Source organism: Mandrillus leucophaeus, unplaced genomic scaffold (genome assembly GCF_000951045.1).
Source record: "Mandrillus leucophaeus isolate KB7577 unplaced genomic scaffold, Mleu.le_1.0 Scaffold17, whole genome shotgun sequence".
Taxonomy (NCBI): Eukaryota; Metazoa; Chordata; class Mammalia; order Primates; family Cercopithecidae; genus Mandrillus; species Mandrillus leucophaeus.
This window is the reverse complement of record NW_012101698.1, coordinates 2,166,498-2,181,216: the sequence shown is the minus strand read 5'-3', so window position 1 is coordinate 2,181,216 and position 14,719 is coordinate 2,166,498.

Below are 14,719 nucleotides of genomic sequence, written 5' to 3'. Positions count from 1 at the left end.
TAGACATCCAGAATAGACTGTGCTTACTGTATACGCATAGAATAGATCCTGAGTTTAATGGGCTGAAGGCCAGATTCCTTTAAGTTCAATACAAAATACCTCCCACCCCACAGTGACTCCTAGAAGAACCGTTTAAACCAGGTACTTTGTGTTCCCCATAGGATGGACACAGTGGAAAGTGCACTGGAGGCTGTATCAGAAAATGCGTGAAATTCAGCTCTGCCACTTTTTTTTTTTTTTTTGAGACAGGGTCTCACTGTTTCCCAGGCTGGAGTACAGTGGTGTGATCATGGCTCACCACAGCTCCACGTTTCTGGGCTCAAGTGATCCTCCCACCTCAGCCTCCCAAGTAGCTGGAACTACAGGTACATGTCACCATGCCTGGCTGACTTTTCTTTTAAAGTTTTTGTAGAGATAGGTTTTCATTTTGTTGCCCAGGCTGGTCTTGAACTCGTGACTTCAAGCAATCCTCCCACCTTGGCCTCCCAAAGTGCTGAGATTATAGGCAAGAGCTACTGTGCCTGGCCTCTGCCACTTTTTACCTGGGAGATTACAGACAAACTTTTAACCTTTCTAATCCTTGGACACCCCATCAATAAAACGGAATAATCATAATGAGTTTGCACAATTTTTGTGAGATTAGATTCGATTAGTACCTAGACGTAAAAGATGCTTAACAAATGTTAGGACCAAGGCAGCGGGGCAAGGACAACATGTGTGATCCTCTTGAAAATGCTTACAGTTGATACACGGTATTGATATAAGATGATTTCCCTCAAATGCTCATTGATCCTATTAGCAAACCAAATCCATTGCAATCCACCTGGCACTCCAGGAATATCGAATCAAGGCTCACAGAGAGGTTAGTGAATTTGTTCTGCCACTAGGATGCTGAATTATTTTTCCTAGGCCTCAACACCATCTGTGAAAGGGGTGAGATGATAGCCCACGTGCAAGCAATAAGATGTGGGGTAATTAACATGCTTCTGGGGAAAATGTTTAACTTTTATGAAATAAAGTTAGATCCAGTATTGACTGCCTTTTTTGTTGCTGTTCCTCTTTACACATCTTAAAAGAAGGAGGAGGAGGAGCAGCAGCAGCAGCAGCAGCAGGAGCAACGGCAAAAAGCATGTTCCAGAAAAAAGATTTGGGTATACCACCATGGAATACTCCATGCCAGGGACAGGATATTACACTTCAAGCACAGACATGCAGCTCTTCAGCACTGTCATTACACACATGTGACTTAGGAGGAGCAGAGCATGAAAACAAAGCTTGTATGTGATCACATGGAACCAGTTAGGGGAAAGAGTGGGAGCTGAACTTTGGATGACTCTGAATCATACTCAATTGATTCTCCATCATCCAACAAGCCATCATCAAAAACAGGCAAAACACAGCCCAGAGAGAATAGTACACATTGGAAATATGCGCAGATGCAGTGGTACATATTATTGTCTAGACATGAATGAATACTGTGACTTAGTGAGACACAGGCCCTAAAAGGCAAAAATAGAAGCAGTGTGTCCTTCTCCTTTGTCAAAGGAGGCTGTGTCTTTGACACTTCAACCAATGTAAGAACTGTGCCGAGTGTCTGTGATGTCTTTTGAATCAATCTCAGGAAAAAGATAGCCCTGTACTGAATCTACAAAGCCTCAAATAATAATACTTATGGCAACTTTTAGACTCTTTGATGGCTAGAGAGATTCAATGGCAATGGACCAAACCCATCCCGAATGCAGTGTCATAGAGAAATGCGTGTGCACAAAGTTGATAGTAGTTAATGAGAAATTTCCAAGGTCTTCCCTCCTCTGGAATAGCTACTTTGTCTTTGGCCTTGATTCTCATAGAAGCAAGTTGGTCACAACGGTGACTACTGGAATGGAATGCTTTCATATTTTGGCTTTGTTGATTATGTTCTTTGTTTTAAAATGCCCTTTCTCCTCTGCCACCTACAGCCATTAAAACTCAGATCCCTCTGTTTTGAAAATGGCACCACCTCACTACCATGTACCCGGTTCTCATCTCTTCTTCACTCTGTTTCTCTATCAACTTCCTTTCTCCCCCTTCACCCCTGAAACAATCCATCAGCCAGGCCCTTCAATGTCTCCTGGTCTTTTCGAATAAAAGTCACACTGCACAGTTCTGCGTGATGTGGGCTCTGACTACATCCCCCACTTCCCTTCTTACCACTCCCACCTTGATCCAGACAGTTTTGCTTTCTTTCCCTGTCTCTCTCTCTCTCTTTTTTTTTTTTTTTGAGACGAGTTTTACTCTGTCACCCAGGCTGGAGTGCAGTGGCGCAATCTTGGCTCACTGCAACCTCTGCCCGCTGGGTTCAAGCGATTCTCCTGCCTCAGCCTCCTGAGTAGCTGGGATTATAGGCGCCTGCCACCATGCCCGGCTGATTTTTGTATTTTTAGTAGAGACGAGTTTTCACCATGTTGGCCAGGCTTGTCTCGAACTCCTGACTTCAAGTGATCCACCCGTCTCAGCCTCCCAAAGTGTTGGAATTACAGGCATGAGCCACCATGCCTGACCTTTCCCTGTCTCAAATATGCTCGGCATCGTCCATTAGGGCAGTTGCACGAGTTATTCCCTCTCCCTCAAATGCTGTTTTCCTATGAGCTTGGCATGGTTGGCTCCCTCTTGTCATTCTCATCTTGGCTATGTCACCTTTTCTGAGAAGACATCCCTGATCAGCAAATCTAAAGGCATCATCTAGCCACTTGCAATTATACCACTCTCTTCTAATTCTGCCCATAGCATTTTTCATGACCTGACACTTGCTTGTTTATTTATTTTCTTGTTGTCTTTTGCCTCACTAGAATCTTACATTTCTCCATCAGAGCAGAAACCTTGTCTATCTTGTTGGCCACTGTGTCCCTGGCACCTAGATATAAGTGCTTAATACATTTGTGTTGAATGAGTGCCCTAACCCTAATGCCAGCATACTTTATTACTTGCTATTCATTGTCTATGACATTTCATGTGGACCATAATTATAACATCAGTCATATCACATATCCTAATTTTTTATTTGAGGCTTCAACTAAACCATGAAATCTGAAGGATAGAGACTGCATTTTGTTTACTTTGAACTATTTACTACAAAGTTAGGAAAATTACTTAGGGTCACCATGTAGTGATACGCAGGTGATACACTGGACAACTCCAAAGGGGAGCAATCTATATCTTTGTGATGTGAATAGCAGCACATGGTGTTGTGCAGTATCCAACCTGAGCAACCATACAGCAGCTCAGATTTCTCTTTATCAAGGAGATAAATCAGGAAGACTTTTTTCTTTCACCTCTTCTTCTAGGAAGAAACTCAGTGTTCCATGTCCTTGCTCTGGCCAACTTCTCCCTAAGTCCTTAGGATAACAAAGGTCCTTAGAGGTAGACCTCAGTGGGCTCTTGTACAGGGCAACTCACATGTGCTGTGGCACATCTCCTCTACCCTACTGTCTATTCCAGCAATTAATGTGATGGCCAATTATGCACAGGCTTTGACCAGATTTTTGCAGGTACAACCAGACAGGGCTTTGCCTTTGGATGTGCCTCGTACCTCTGGCTTTGTGCCTTGTGCTTCTTTGATGTTGTCAGATGAGGTACCTGTAGGAACCTGTTCCGCATTCAGGCATGGTCACCTAGAAGTTGGCCGACTGAGAATGGAAGTTAATTAAAAGTTGCTTCTACCTTTCATTACCTGGGTAAAGAGCTCTGAGACTGATTTTGAAAAGTTCCTTGGAAGTTCCAGGTAAGATTCAGTACCAATCCCTCATGGCAGTGGCCAACTCAACAATCCACCCTGGCACTGGTCTTCCTCTGTTCTATGTCTCTTTCCCACCATGACCTCACTCCTACTGTCTGAGGTCAATTCCCACATCACCCCCCTGCTCTTGTTTCTAGGGAAACCTAGGCCAAGGCAGTTGGTGCCAGGCATGGTGAAAACCCTGACATGCAGTAGCATCCAAGTCTTAAGACCCTCACCTGTCTTGGAAAGTGATAAAGCATGAGCAGAAGGTGGACTATGAAATTCTGTGCTCTCTGTGAAATGTGCTTGGTCTTAGGAAAGGGTCATTGCAAATTTATGGAGTTGAATGACTTCTGTTAACTGTTTTTGAAAACCTTCAAAAAATGATAAACTCAGATTGGATAACTATCAATCCAAGGTAGCTATGAAAACCAGGGGCTCTCTAGGGCAGCATTTGAGGAGGCCTTCATTTCCAACATGGCAGATAGAGCACAAAACCAGGCCAAGGATTTCATTTTGAGGGTACAAGGGTGGCAAAGGAGATGAAATGCACAGTCTTAGCAGGGATCCTATGCCCGAGCCAGGATTCTGAAAGAAAAAGAATGAGACTTTGAAACCTGAAATTCAATAATTTGGGTAGATGATTCTAAGAATCTTGAATTTCTGGACTTCCCTGAAACTTTAAAGCTGGCAAAAGCAACCTCCCCTCACATAGACTCACCTGCAAAGACCCAGCATGAGCCAGGTTCCCGTAAGATCATGCTTGTGGTCCTCAAGGCTCATCCCACAACCTCTCACTGCCTGCAGCCCAATACCAGGGTTAGACCTCAGGAGGACTCAAGTGGAGAAGTCAAGTATCTGTCCTGAGAAGAAACAGCTCACACGCTGCAGGAATGGCAGGACATGGGAAATGCGGAATGTGAGACTTCCATAAGAATGGATCAGCCGGGCGTGGTGGCTCATGTCTGTAATCCCAGCACTTTTGGAGGCCGAGACCGGCAGATCACCAGGTCAGGAGATGAAGACAATCCTAGCCCACATGGTGAAACCCCGTCTCCACTAAAATACACATACAAAAAATTAGCTGGGCATGGTGGTGCGTGCCTGTAGTCCCATCTACTCCGGAGGCTGAGGCAGGGAAATCATTTGAACCCGGGAGGCAGAAGTTGCAGTGAGCTGAGATTGCGCCACTGCACTCCAGCCTGGCGACAGAGTAAGACTCCGTCTCAAAAAACTAAAAATAAAAAAATTATTTATTTATTTAATTAAAATAAATTTTATTTTCTTTAATAAAATAAAATAAGACCTCAGCCTCCTGAGTAGCTGGACTACAGGCGCCTACCACTACGCCTGGCTAATTTTTTGAATTTTTAGTAGAGATGGGGTTTCACTGTGTTAGCCAGGATGGTCTCGATCTTCTGACCTCCTGATCTGCCCACCTTGGCTTCCCAAAGTGCTGGGATCACAGGCGTGAGCCACCGCGCCTGGCCAAAAAAATGTGTTAAAGAGTAGATCTAAAGGGTATTGGAACAGAACAGTTGAAAAAGGAGGCAGATGGGCAAAGAATTTAATGGAATAATAAGATTCCATTATGACTCAGGATCTGATGGTCTGGCAAAGATACCTGGAGCCAGTCTTAGTACCTGCCTGGGCTAGATCTTAAAAGCTTGGCCGCGGCGATGGTCTGAAGTAAACAGGCAAGAGAACAAGAACTGCTCTGGCATTGCATTCAGGAAACGTCAGAGGGTCAGTAGGGGGGAAAGTTAGAATAAATGTCTTGTTTGAGAACGTAAAACCCACCACCTGACTATGCTGCCTGGGAGGGCCCAGAGGACACTCCCTTCGCTAAGTCAGTAAGGAACACACTAGTGAAGCAGGCAGGCACTAACATCTCTGTGAAACCCGTCGGTGGCTGACCTCTGTAGATCAGGGTGGACAAAAGGCAATGCTATCATAGAACAGGGTTCCCTAGTTTCAAGGAGGATGATAGAACTCTAGAATAGCACAGGCCAGACAGTGGTACATAACCACTTGGTACATAACTCAAGGCAGAGTGGTTATCATTACTGTAATGGCTGGCAAGGCTCAGCTGCCAATCAGAGATCTCTGCACATAGATGAGAGGCATGTTCTGATGGGTGAGACAGATGGACAGCTCTTTGAAAAGCAGTCCCTGGCGTGAAACTGAACCGTGACCATGGGGCTCTAGGTGACAATGTGACTGGAGTTACTACTCAGTAGCTGGATATTATTAGATCCATTGAGTCATAAAGTTGAATGGACATACCAACATATGGTCATATAATGGATATGTAGGAATATTCAGGATTAGGCCTGAGAAGGTCCAGAACAGGTGGCCCAGATCTTTACATTGACTGAATCTGTTGCACTGACACCTCTCTCAATCCACACAAATTTCCCCAAGGTAGGAGCATTTTTCTATGACCAACTGATGGAGGAGAAAGGACCTTGGGGCTGGTTTACAGACACATTGGCAATATATTGATGTGAACTATACATGATCTAATAGCCTCCCTCGAGGGCAGCCCCCAAGACAATGGTGATGGGTAAATCTTTCATAACGCAGAGCTCTGAATTGTGCACTTGGTCCCCAATTTGGGGTGAGGATAAAATGGTCTGAGACAAAGATTTACAAAGACTCCTGAGCAGTGGCAAATGCTTCATTGGTCGGGAGCCTGGAAGGAGGAAGATTGGAAGATGGAAAAGCAGGAGATTTGAGAAAGAGACTTACTGATGGACTTACGGGAATGAGCACAAAGCCTGTGGGGTTCTTTGTCTCATGCCCAACACAGAGAAGACACTGAGCAACCAGAAGGATGCAGCCCATGGACTGTCAGCTTTCTTTGCTTCTTGGCTATGCCAGATGATTAGTTTCAGAGAGGCAGGAAGGGTTGGTAATGCAGAAGAAGGCTGCACAAAGAAAGTGATATTGGAGGCCAGGCGCAGTGGCTGTAATCCCAGCACTTTGGGAGGTCAAGGAGGTCAGATCCCGAGGTTGGGAGATCAAGACCATCCTGGCAAACACCGTGAAACCCTGTCTCTACTAAAAATACAAAAAATTAGCCAAGCGTAGTGGCACGCACCTATAGTCCTAGCTACTCGGGAGCCTGAGGCAGGAGAATCTGTTGAACCCGGGAGGCAGAGGTTGCAGTGAGCCAAGACTGCACCACTGCACCCCAGCCTCAGTGAAAGAGTGAGACTCCATCTCAAAAAAAAAAAAAAAAAAAAAAAAAAAAAGTAATATTGGAGCTGCAGGAGCCACAATGAAGGACAAGTCTGTATTTGGTAAGTGAATACTATTACTAATGCTACTGCTGCTGCTGCTACTATTAATAATAGTGGCTTTCATTTATTCATGGTTATGTGATATGCCAACACTATGCTAAGCATTTTATACCGATTTTCAAATTTATTCTTCACAATAACTATGAATTAGGTCTCATTATTATTACTTTATATATAAGGAAGCTGAATATTCTGAACTACTATTTTTACAATTCTCATTCTATAATTCCAATACTGATATTAGTTACTATTGGTTAAAAAGAAACTGCGCCCTATCATCTCATGTAACCGTCATAACTCTTTGAGATACGTATTATTATTCATTTTGCAAGTGATGAGCTGAAGCTCAAAGAAGCTGAACCTCTGCCTTAGTGACCAAGGTCTCCTTGAGACTACCTCCTGCTAAAGCACTCTATGTCTGTCCTATTCCCTTCCTAAAAGTCCAAGGAGGAAGGCTGGTGAGGGGTGGGTGGGCTGCTGAGCTTGGTGAGGTTGTTACGAATGAATGAACTGACATGAACTTTCAATGTGCCTGACTTAAATTACCAGGATCGCTGTCCCAGCCTTCCTCCTCCCATCTTTTCCTCTCTCTCTGCCACATAAGCAGTGATAGACAACTGAGCTGGCCTTGGCCATTTTTACAATCTTGATATTTCCATTTCTTTCTTCTCATGAAACAAAAGTGTTTAAGTTTTAGAAATAAAGAAATAAAAAGAATTCTAGCATATTCATTACAAAGTATGAATACTCCTTCCCAGAATGTTTAGAGTCTTGCATAGGCCAGGAAATGTGCTTCCTGAAGGCCCCTGTCCACACTTTTATCTGCATAACTTTCATTGACCTAAATTGTATTTGTGTGTGCAGAAGGGCAGCCCAATGGAAACTTAACAAGTCTTCTCATCTTTCTGTTAAACTTCCTCAGTTGCCAATTACCAATTCTGTGCACTGGGGGATGTGCAAGACACACCACCTTCAATACAAGCAGGATGTACTGGTTAAGGGTGACCAAGTCAAATACGTAAAGGAATCCCTGAGTCACAAAGATGGTGCCAATGTGGTAGGGCTTAAACTAGGATGGAGAAGCAGATGGAAGGGAGAAGAGCAGAGAGGAGAAGAGACAGGAGAAAGAGAGAGAGAGATAAAAGAGAGGAAAAAGAAGAAACAGAGAGAAGAGGAAGAGAGAGACAGAGAGAAAGAGGGAGAGAGAGAGGAAGAGAGGGAGAGAAAGAGTTGAAGGAGAACAAATTCAAGAACCTACGGATATAGTTGCTTTAGAAGTACGTAATATCGAAGAGGCTAGAAAATAATTCCTTGAAATGATTTATGGCTAGAGGGAATCTGGGATCATTTAAAATCTGTCATGGAGGAATCTGGGACTCTATTTAGGAGAAGTTTCTTGGAGCCATATCTGTATCTCACCATTTTGATCATCTGACCAGCTGTTTAAATGAAACGATTATGTGGCTGGACTGATGGGCTAAATCAGTCAAACAAGCCCATCTGGAAGATGATGTAGAGTCAGTCAAAATATTACATTCTCTGTGCAAATGCAAGCACATTGTTTCCATTGGTCATTGCCATTCATGGAATATAACATGAAACTAAGTAATCCCTATGAAATACATTTACATTCAAAGACAGAGAGCAGGGGAAACCATGTCAGCACCTCTGTCACTAACTCTTCACCATCATCACTGAACACTGACCCATGGGTTCTTTTAAGAATACCATTCCATGAGCTATACAAATGCATTTTGAAAAGCTACACAAGTCACATGAAATGCTAACGCTAAGTATAATCACTGCGAGAAAAAGAGAACCACGCTAAATTGCCTCTTAGAGCTGGGGCTGCACAGCGGGACTTAGAGCAGCGTGTTCTTTGTAACCAGGGCTTACTTCCTACCGTGGCTGATGTCCATAAAACTGTAGAGTTAGAAAAGAAAATACGAGTGTGTGTGTGCATGCATACACGTGTACGTTAACCGCACACAAGAGACACACAAGAGATACACAAACTCACATACACATAAAAATATATTCAAGTACCCAAAGTTTATCAACTTTACATTGTATGCAAATTTGATTGTTTAAATGTTCTATATTGTGACACATGGCATGTGGCTGCAATAGGGTGGTGATTAGAAGCTTCCAGTATCGCCTCATTGGATGTAAGGCTTAGACATACCTCCAGCTCAGCCCCTAATCTGGAATAACATGTAGGCAACTAGGTATTTTCATGTGAAAATTGAACCTCAAAACCAATATACTCCAAACCAAAATCATCCCTTTCTCCTCAAATCAATTTCTTCTTTCTTTGTTCTCCATTGATTTTTATCACGTGAACTCAGGAAGGCAGGAGCTCTGTCTGTATTCCAAAGGCCCAGAGCAGTGTCTGACACACAGTAGGTGTGCAGAGAATAGGTGCTGAATGGTTTGGGTGGATGGACACTGAAGTCACTGTTTTCTTCACCATGGGGTTCATCTTGAATACCTTCCTTTCTAGTTATACACCAATCTCTGTCATTTCTTTCTTCAAGAGGTGTATTTGCATTTGTTCCCCTTACTGTGTTGATACATGAGATCAAGTACAGAAAAATGCATGATCAACACCATGCACATTTAGGGTAATTATTCCTTTCAACTTCTGCCTGCCAGCACCCTCGTGGAAGTCTTCATCCTCCCATAACAAATCCATCAGGTTGAACCGGTCTGTTTTCCTTCAGTCTCATTTTATTTCATTCCCATATTCCCATTAAAGTGATATCCACTAAAGCGCCATAGTGACTGTATTGTTCTGCCATCCATCACCTTCAACAAGAAGCTTCCTGTGGACTACTAAATTCCAAAGCAATCCAGGTCATCCCTGTTCGGGGATCTCTGCATTTTTCTACCTCTATGGCTCACTCATTTCCTTTGCACTAGAAGTATTTATCATCTCATGCTCCCCCAACAGACTTGGCCATTTCTACCTTCATGATATTTTTCTGCATATCCATCTACAAAATTCATGGATGAATAAATGTACAGATGAATGCCCTTTCTCATTGACTTTTGCAAATCCCATCTACCTTTCAAATGCCATCTCTAACACTACAGCTTTCTTCCCTCACTGCCCCAGTTTGAGTTAGTTGTTTCAGTCGCCAGGCAAGAAATCTGAGAGCATCAAGTTTATTTGGGAAGAGTAGGGAGGAGCAGCAAAGAGTGAAACCACAATGAGTAACTGTAGGAAAAATATCATGAATATAGCAAACATAGTATCTTACAACTATCCCACCTATGAGGCGAGGGAGCTGGGGTATTTATACACCAACTCCTAAAAGTTATTGGTAGAGGGAAAAAGGAGAGAATATAAATTCCCAATCACTTTGATCTGGTGTAACACCAGAAGTAGCCCTCAGGTACAGAGATGTAGATCCTCAGTTGTTCAGGTCTAAAGCAGTGTTTTCTAACAGAAATATCATGTGAGTCCCAAAAGCAACCTGCATATATAATTTTTTCTAGTAGTCACATTAAAAAAGATTAAAAAAGTGAAATTAACTTCAATAATGTATTTTATTATTAATTATTGTTACTCATTTTATTCAGCCTAGTATATTACCCAGGTTACTATTATTTCAACATGTAATCAACATAAATTATTGAGATACTAACTTTTTTTTGGTACTAAGTTTTTGAAATCTGCAGTATATTTTATACTCCACATATCTCAGTTAGGACTAATCACATTTCAGGTGCTCGTTAGCCACAGAGACTATGGTCTACCGTATTGGACAGGTCTCAGGGATACAGGCAGGTCACTTAAACATGGATCATTGCTAGTCACTGAGATCATCGCCTTCTTTTGCTGGACTATTTAAAGTGCTGATCTAAGACTCAGCATACAGTGTTTAGAAATGTTATCTACTTTTTCATGTAGTTAGGTCTTATTTCCCTGAATAAGGACATATACAACTAGGATTTCCTTTTGTTATTTTCCTATTAGTTCCTTTTTTATTGCCTGGTTCAATTAGCCTTTGCCAAATGGCAGATTCTGGGAAGTCACTTTATCCACAGGTCCCTAACCTTTTGTGAGAGAAATCACCATTAATTTCCCATTCAGGGGACAGAGAGGAGATGTGTCAGCCCAAACCTCAGCAGAGTGGGACAGTTAGCTCCTGGTCTGGCAGAGGGAAGACCCTGCCCCCAGCAAGACATATTTAACCACTATGCAGAAACGGGAATTTTAAAGACCTCCAAAGAGGGAGATACAGCAAACTCCTCTAAAAACAATTTGAGCAAATGCTTTCAGGTTTTGCTGAAAGAGAAAAAAAAAAAAAAAAAAAAAAAAAAAAAAAAAAAACCATCTATCTAACCTAAATTATCCTTCAGCTATTTTCTTCCCCCTGTTCTGCCCTATTGCCTGCATTCATTTCTGAGTCCAACAAAGTCTTTGAAAAGCATTGGATGGGCACTCGGTGACCAGTTTGCCATTAAAAGGTTAACACGTCTTCCCAGCTAAACAGAACAGTGGCTATTATGCCACGGAATGAGAAGCACCAAGAGAGATTCGTGGCACATAAGAGGCAAAGCAGCGAAGGCAAGGAGATTTTGCAAAGTCCAGAAATGTCTCAAAGGCACTAAGTGGTGTTCACTGTCTGCTAATGGAAAATGTGAATTTCCCAAGTCATTTAAGTAAGCAGATAGATATAAACATTTCCAAGCTCATCAACTTCTTGGGGATAAAAGGGAGATCTGCTGAATTCCAGGATTGAAAATCACCCATCCTTCTTGATCTGAAGCCTAGGAATTTTCTCCAGTATTTCTAATTGATAGTTATTTATGACAAACAGTTAAACCACCAGTAAATCAGGAGACAGAAAATTGCCATTGGAAAAAAAAGATGTTTTCTGAATTATTGCTTATAAACCCATTTCTTCCTCACTTATTTAGGATTAAACATTCAACATTTAATCAGTCTCTTTTTAGGATTATTCTATAAATTTTAAAAATATTTTTCTACATCTCTAAAATACCTATTTATTTCTTAATTATTATCTGCCTTTAAAAAAAAAATCCTTCCTTATTAACTTCTTCCCATTCTTCCCTATCTTGGGCCCATGATTCATTCTCATTCATAAGTTGTCCTACTTTCAGAATGATGTACCTTTGAGCTTTGTACCTCGGTTGATTGAAATTTCTTTCCTTCCCATTTTCTACCTCCCAAAGGAGACCACTATTCTCTGTCCCTGGTTCTCCCTGGTCACATGCCACCTGTCTTGTCTTTTTATTCTTGCTTCATTGGAGTCTGTATTCCTAGGGACTTCAAAGGGTGAAGGTTCCAGAAGTCAGCCACAATACTCCTGTTAGGAGTACTCCCACTAGAGGGGTTGAAGTGTTACCACTCCGTCGACTTCTACTTCCTTTACCAGGGGCTACTCGCCTCCAAGACACCATTTGATTAGCAAACCATACTCAGATATGGAAGTGGTATTGCTCACAAACGACTAGGAATTAAGACCATTTCATTTCTCAAAACAAAAATTTCTAGGAAATGAAGTATGTTTACCAGCAGTGTAATTGGAGTGAAAAAACTTATGCCTGTTTTTTTTTTTTTTTTTTTTTTTTTTAGAAATTAAAATTATGGTATTTTAGGTACAAGGCAGAAATTAAAATGATGATATTTTAGGTACAACACATATTTAAAGATAAAAGAATGTATGGAAACTGCTGCCATTTGAGATTGGTTTAAATAGACTCATTGTAAACTTGATTTAATTTCACACCAGGCACTTTTTCACAAACTCAAGTTTGAAATAGAAAAATGAGGTCTTCTTTTAGATAGTGAACCCATTTTCAAAGTGTTGCTTCAAATCTCACTCTTAAAAAGATTTAATGGAATATACTTGGGTGTTTCTACAATTGTGATGTTTTATGACTATGTCTAATCCTTGAAGTCTCATTTTCTGAAACTTTCCATAAATTGTACCAAATTCTATAAATTAAAATTGGAATTATAGAATCCTTTGTCTTCATCTAAGATGAAAACTAAAATTACAAAGGCATAGCCTAGCAAACTTGTGTTAAGTTTTTCTAAATTCGTGTATTAAGTAAAAATTAACTGTAAGCTTTTATCAGATGAGGATATTTTAGAAAAATTAGGTAATTATAAAATAATTGTCTTGGTAAATTTCAGCTCATAAATGTTGGGCTTCTTTCAATGGACTTAGAGGAACAGCTGATGCACCTTCAAATTCTCCATCTGGCTCTCTCACCACCAAGCCCTATCTGCTCGGGAAGAAGTCTACTGTTTCACGCATTCTTTCTACAAACATCTGATGTCTAGCAAGCATATGTAATAGACATACCTGAAATAAATGTTAATTGAATGAAAAAACCAAGTCACCTATGGTGTTAAATGCAAATTTAGACAAAATCAATTTAATTAACAAATATTTATTTAGCACTTACTATTTACAATGGAAAAACAAAAGATGATTATGAAGACATAGATTCTGCCTTTGAAGAGTTTATAAAATAATACAGAGAAAAGGAGGACAGAGATCATTCTATACCAAAGTGATACTGATAATATGTTGGCACAGCTAATAGTTCTGAAGAGAGGGAAGATATAAACTCTCAATCAAGTCAGAGAGACCAGGAAAACTATCACAAAACACAGTGTACAAAACAATCCTCGGACCCTTCAGAATTCCAGATTCCTGGATTCAACACTTCAGAACATCATCACACAAAGAACAAAATCAAAACAAATGAACGAAAAAATCTCAAATAGTCACCTGATTTTTAAGGCAGTTAAGGAATCCCGGCCTTCAATTATCAAGCTTAAACTATGTCTTGTTGTGGCTGGTTGGTTAGTTGGTTGGTTACCCCTATGTAGCAGATTTAGAGCTCAGATGTTCAGAAGGTTCTGCCACTTTCTTGTGGAGCAACCCCATCCACAAGATGCAGACAATCATATCTACCTTAAAGGATTGTTGTAAAGAGTTTAGAATGGAGTTTGGCACATAATAAGCTTGACGAATGTGAGCTGCCATTGATAATAGCAAGAATAATAATGATAGTAATAATCATTTTTTCCATTTAGTCACTGTGCCACTAACTCTGAACCTACCACAATAGTACTGGTCATCTCTTACTTGTATAAACAGATAAACCCTACAGACAGGGTGGGCGGGGTAGGAGGTAGGGTGGCGATGTCTCTGTGTCACACTGACTCCCATACTTGTTCTGTCCCCAAGCCCCACATCACTCTCCTGTCCCCCCGGTGGCTCTCATAGAGGCCATTGTGAGAAAATGCAGTGAAAGTAGAAAGAAGTGGAAATCTGGGCAAACTCCAAGAATTTTAAAAAGAATTTTTAAATAATTTAAAATAAAAAAATAAAAATAATTTACATTTAAAAATTTAAATAATAGCATTTTAAATTTTATTAAAATGAATTTTAGTTAATAACAAATTTGGAACCCTGCTCAAAATGGCAGATACTCATAATCACCACATTTTTTCACTTTTGCCTATTATAATACCTAAAATTCCACCAATGAAAGTAGCGATTTCCAGACCTGGGTTCTTAGAATTCTAACTCTGCTGAAGTAGTATTTATTTCCCCATAATAAGAAATATTTCACAAGCCTTGATGAAAATGTCAACTTCCATTCC